Genomic DNA, 6,252 nt, shown 5'->3' with positions numbered 1-6,252 from the left:
TGTTGACCAGGATGGTCTCGATCTCTTGACCTCGTGATCCACCCGCCTCGGCCTCCCAAAGTGCTGGGATTACAGGCTTGAGCCACCGCGCCCGGCCCCAATAAACTTTTTTCAAGCATCTACTGTGTAACAAACACTGTGGTGGAACTAAGATACAGTATGTAAAAGCAAGGCACTATCTTTCTCAAGAATCCAGCTTGGGGAAAACTACATTGATAAAAATTTTACTAATGTGAAAGTGATGTCTTGGTACAAGGTAGTATGAAATAATACTTTGACTTAATGCCACAGCCATAGCATTAAGGGTTTTAGAGAATATATCGTTACAACTCCCTTCATTTTACAAATAAGGAAACAGGACTAGAGCATCAGAATGAAGGCCAAAACCCAGAATTCCTAATCCATTAATCCATTCTTGTATCCTACACCTTATACAAGGAATATTTTGAGTAGCCAATAAACAGTGGGGTTTGGGAGAACTAAAGACAGTAATATCTGATATGGGGCATCATACTGAAAGGAAGCCTAGAGAGCACCTATTTCAGCTCTTCATTTTACAGAAGACTGGGCTCATGACCTATCCTGTATCACAGAAGGAGACAGGAGGCCCCTCGACTTGAAAGACAATCCCTAAAGCAGACAGCAGCACCACCCCTCGGCCCCACCCTCCTGTCCTTTAGTTAACCTCTTCTTACAGCATCTTAGCACTGTAGTCCAATTTTCTGTTTGTGTGTCTGCCTCCCCACCGGTCTCTGGCCTGCACACCAAGCTGGTTTACTCCTGTGTAGGTCTATGGAACCTAGCCACAGGGACTAGCAGTCAGTAACAGCAAAGAAAACGTCTTAAATGAGCATCGCCCTGCAACTTCCAAAAAAAGAGAGAGAGAGAGAGAGAGAAACAAAGCCCAAAGACTGTGGAGAATCCCCCGATGGGGCTCGGGGCAAACAGATTGTCCAGGATAAAATAGGACTAAATCCGAGTCACGGCAGCAATAAAATAAAAAAAATTTAAAAAAGAAAATAGGACTAAAGCACCAGAAATAGCCCCTAAAAATGTCTCTCCACATCGATCCCAGTGACACAACAGTAAGCACTCAGTGCCTGCTGAATGAATGACACACACACGCGTGTCATTCAGCAAGCACTTACTGAGCGCCAACTCCATGCCCGGCACTGCACTCCACAGAGACAAATAAGGCACAGCCCTGTCGTTGCGGCCTGACAAGAAAGGCGGCCACCGACGATGGCGAGTCCACGTGGCGTGGGACTTGCGCCGACCGGTCTGCACCTGTCCACAGGCGCTCCCTGCCCCTCCTCCCATCAGATCCTCCTCACCGCCTCTCAGAGCTGAACTCTCCTCTTCACTAAGCCGCCTCACCTCCCCCTCTCCCGCGACTCCACTCCTTTCCCTTTCCTCTCAGGATCCCGAACTCCTCTTACCCCTCCAGCTGCTTGGCTTTGAACTCTGGCTGCAGCCTGCAGCACCCGAAATGCGCCCGGACCCCACGTGGTTAGCAGCACTTGTACGCAGGGAACGATTCTGCGCAGATCCGCTGCCGGAGAGCCCATTTTGCCGAACACCGCCTGCCCACGCTTCCTCTTGGGAGTAGGCAGTCAATCTAGGGAACAACTTTCCGCTGTTTAACTTCCGGCTCTATCTTCTTCAAGCCCTTCCGGTTAGTGCGTGCTTTCGTCCCTCCACCCCCGGGTTCTCTGACTCACTTCCTTCGTTCGAAAGCAAATTGGCTTCCCGAGAGGTGGCGCTCACACGTTGCATGAAGTCCAGAAAGCGCCTGACCTAGAAGTAGAGTTTTCGCTCCCGCTTTGTGTTTATTCACCTCTTCTAGCCTGTCAAGCAATATATTGTTTATTGAGTACCTACTATGTGCACGCAGTATTCTAGGCCCTAGGGATACAACAGTTGCTCTCTCGTAGCTTCTGGGAGGGATGGGAGTATAGGAAAACGAAACAAATAAGCAAATTAATATGTAATAGATCATATTATGTAAGTGCTGTGAAGAGAAGGCCAGAGAAATCTCTGAGGAAGTGATAATAGAATAGACCTGCCTGAAGTGAGGGGGCAAGCCCAGTGATAATCTCTGAGAGCCAGGTATTACGGTGGACATCGAGTGGTAGAAAACACGGTTAGAATAGAGCCAAATCTTTTCTCCTGAGACAGAGTCTTGCTCTATCGCTTAGGCTGGAGTGCAGTGGCGCGGTGCAGCCTCCGCCTCCCGGTTTCAAGCGATTTTCCTGCCTCAGCCTCCCGAGTAGCTGTGACTACAGGGGCCTGCCATCATGCCCGGCTAATTCTGTATTTTTAGTAGAGATGGGGTTTCACCATGTTGGCCAGGCTGGTCTCGAACTTTTGACCTGGTGATCCACCCACCTTGGCCTCCCAAAGTGCTGGGATTACAGGCGTGAGCTGCCATGGCTGGCCGTTGATTTCTTACTTGCTTACTTATTTATTTGTTTAGATATTGTTTGGCTCTGTCGCCCCGTCTGGTGTGCAATGGCAGAATCTCCACTCATTATAACCTCTGCCTCCCGGGTTCAAGCGATTCTCCTGCCTCAGCCTCGCGAGTAGCTGGGACTACAGGCCCGCACGCCTGGCTAATTTTTATATTTTTGAGTAGAGATGGGGTTTCACAGTGTTAGCCAAGATGGTCTCGATCTCGTGACCCCTTGATACGTCTGCCTTGGCCTCACAAAGTGCTGGGATTACAGGCTTGAGCCACTGCTCCCAGCCAGAGCCAAATCTTATGTTGTGAGATGCCAGTACAGATTTTGCACAAGCCATGACATCATCACTGATAAACGTTTTCAGGAAAAAAAAAAAAAAATTCTCAGGCCGGCGCGGTGGCTCAAGCCAGTAATCCCAGCACTTTGGGAGGCCGAGGCGGGTGGATCACGAGGTCAAGAGATCGAGACCATCCTGGTCAACAAGGTGAAACCTTGTCTCTACTAAAAATACAAAAATTAGCTGGGCATGATGGTGTGTGCCTGTAGTCCCAGCTACTCGGGAGGCTGAGGCCGGAGAATTGCTTGAACCCAGGAGGCAGAGGTTGCAGTGAGCCGAGATCGTGCCATTGCACTCCAGCCTGGGCAACAACAGCAAAACTCCTTCTCAAAAAAAAAAAAAAAAAAAAAAAAAAATTCTCACTGCTCTTAAGGGGAAAGGTACAAAAATGGAATCAGGAGCCTTTTCAACAAATGATGCTGGAGCAATTGAACAAATATAGACCGAAAAAATTAACCTCAACCTAAAACTCACATCTTATACAAAATTAACTCGAATCGTAGATTTAAATGTAAAATAAACCACTAATGGGAAAAAAAAAACTTAAAAAAAATCCTCAGGACCTACGGCTAGGCAAAGAATTTTTAGACAATACCAAAAGCCCAATCTATAAAAGGAAAAGGTTGATAAATTGAATCTTATTGAAATTTAAAACTTTTGGCCTAGTGAGGTGGCTCACGCCCCTAATCCCAGCACGCTGGGAGGCAGAGGCAGGACGGAGGCGGGAGGATCACTTGAGCTCAGGAATTCGAGACCAGCCTGGGCAACATGGTGAAACCCCCTCACTACTCAAAATATAAAAATTAGACCGGAGTGGTGGCATGCGCCTGTAGTCCCAGATACTCGGGAGGCTGACACACCAGAATTGCTTGAACCCCAGAGGCAGAGGTTGCAGTGAGCCAAGATTGTGCCAGGGCACTCCAGCCTGGGCAACAGAGCCAGACTCGGCCTCTAATAAATAAATAAAATTTCTATTTCTTTTTTTTTTTTTTTTTTTGAGAACAAATTTTGCTCTGTCACCTAGGCTGGAGCACAGTGGCACAATCTCTGTTCACTGCAAACTCTGCCATATGAGTTCAAGCAACTCTTATGCTTCAACCTCCCAAGTAGCTGGGACTACAGATGTGTGCCACCACACCTGGCTAATTTTTGTATTTGTAGTACAGATGAGGTTTCCCCGTGTTGGCCAGGCGGGTATCGAACTCCTGATCTCAAGTGATCCATCCGCCTTGGCCTACCAAAGTGCTGGGATTACAGGTGTGAGCCACTGTGGGCATTTATTTATTTATTTATTTAGACGAAGTCTTTGTCGTCCAGGCTGGAGTGCCCTGGCTTTACGGGGGTGAGCCACCCCAGCCTTTATTGATTGATTGAGACACAGTCTTGCTCTATTGCCCAGGCTGGAGTGCCTTGGTGTGATCTCGGCTTACTGCAGTCTCTGCCTCCCGGTTTCAAGCAATTCTCCTGTGTCAGCCTCCCGAGTAGCTGGGACTACAGCTGTGTGCCACCACACCCTGCTAATTTTTGTATTTTTAGTAGAGACAGGGTTTCACCATTTTGGTGAGGCTGGTCTTGAACTCCTGACCTCAGGTGATCCGTCCACCTTGACCTCGAAAAATGCTGGGATTACAGGCATGAGCCACCGTGCCTGGCAGAAAAGAAATTTAAAACATTTGCCCTGTGAAAGACCTTTTGAAGAAGATGTAAAAACAAGCTGGAGAGGAGGAAAAAATTTGCAAACCACATATCAGATAAAGGCCTTGTCTTTGTTTCAAAGTTTGAATATTTGAAGAGCTCTGAATACTCAACAGGTTAAAAAAATCCGATTAGAAAATGGACAAAAGACACGAGTAGACATTTCATTGAACAGGATATACAGAGGCAAGAAAGCACATGAAAAGATGTTCAACATCATTAACCACCAGGGAAATTCAAATTAAAACCAAATCAGCTATTACTACATGCCTATGAGAATGCTAAAATGAAAAGTAGTGACACACCAAATGCGATTAAGGAGGTAAAGAAACTAGATCCACATTACTGGCAGGAAATGTAAAATTGTACAGCCACTCCGAAAAAGTTTGACAATTTCATATAAAACTAAACATGTGCTTACCATATGACCCAGCCATTGCACTCTTGAGCATTTACCAACAGAAAAGAAAACTTAGGCTCTGTTCACACAAAAACCTGTGCACAAATGTTCCTTGCAGCTTTATTTTTAATAACCAAAAACTGGAAACAACACAAATGTCTTTCATCATGTGAATGGTTAAACAAACTATGCTACATCCATACCATGGAATGCTACTCAACAATAGAAAAAAATAACAAACTATTAATACATGCAATATACATAATTCCTTGGATAGATTTCAAGGGAATTATGCTGACTGAAGAAGGGCCCATCATAAAAAGTTACATATTGTATTCTTGCATTTATTTAACATTTGTGAAATATTAATAACGAAAGTATAGACATAGAGGATAGACTAGTTTAGTGGTTCCCAGGAATTAGAGATGGGGGAAAGGGCCAGTTATGGTGGCTCTCACCTGTAATCCCAGCACTTTGGGAGGCTGGGCAAGAGGATCCCTTGAAGCCAGGAGGCAAGACCAGCCTGCGTAGTACAATGAGGCACTGCCAGAGGCCTTCGAACTAGAGCAACTCCATCTTGAATAGAGGCTGGGTAAAATGAGGCTTAGTCAAGGATGAGATAGAAGATCGACACAAGGGCTGGGCATGGTGGCTCATCCCAGTAATCCCAGCACTTTGGGAGGTGGAGGGGGGTGGATTACTTGAGGTCAGGAGATCGAGACCAGTCTGGCCAACACAGTGAAACCCTGTTTCCACTACAAATGCAAAAATAATTAGATGGGCATGGTGGCACATGCCCATTAACCCCAGCTACTCAGGAGGCTGAGGCAGGAGAATTGCTTGAAACTGGGAGGCAGAGGTTGCATTAAGCCAAGATTGGGCCACTCCAGCCTGGGTGACAGAGTGAGACTCCATCTCAAAAAAAAAAAAAAGAAGATCCACAGGTGATACAGATCACAAAGACCTTGGTGATCAAACAGTGGTAAAGAAACTGGCCAAATCCCACCAAAACCAAGGTGGCAACAAAAGTGACCTCTGGTCGCCCTCATTGCTCATTATATGCTAATTATAGTGCATTCACACACTAAAAGACACTCCTACCAGCACCTTGACAGTTTACAGATTCCATGGAAATGACCAGAAGTTACCCTATATGGTCTAAAAAGGGGAGATGCGCTCAGTTGGGGGAGGGGGGGAAATTGCTCATCCCTTTCCCAGAAAACTCACAAACAACCCACCCCTTGTTTAGCATATAATCAAGAAATAACCATAAAAATAGCCAATCAACAACCCTCTGGCTACCTGTAGAGTAGCCATTCTTTTATTCCTTTACTTTCTTTTTTTTTTTTTTTTTTTTT

The 6,252-nt window shown here is 46.0% G+C and overlaps 1 protein-coding gene across 1 annotated transcript in view; it reads right to left on the bottom strand.

Moving 5' to 3' along the window:
* LOC108312324 (nucleoside diphosphate kinase B) overlaps positions 1 to 1,592 on the bottom strand; it is a 20,808-nt gene extending 19,216 nt beyond the window's left edge. Inside the window, exon 1 of the mRNA XM_037742582.1 lies at positions 1,440 to 1,592. The gene's annotated coding sequence lies outside the window, so the exon portion shown is untranslated. The remainder of the gene's footprint in view (positions 1 to 1,439) is intronic.
* Positions 1,593 to 6,252: the final 4,660 nt, after the last annotated feature.

Source organism: Cebus imitator, unplaced genomic scaffold (genome assembly GCF_001604975.1).
Source record: "Cebus imitator isolate Cc_AM_T3 unplaced genomic scaffold, Cebus_imitator-1.0 Scaffold123, whole genome shotgun sequence".
NCBI classification, from domain to species: domain Eukaryota; kingdom Metazoa; phylum Chordata; class Mammalia; order Primates; family Cebidae; genus Cebus; species Cebus imitator.
This window is presented reverse-complemented; position numbering and strand designations above follow the sequence as displayed.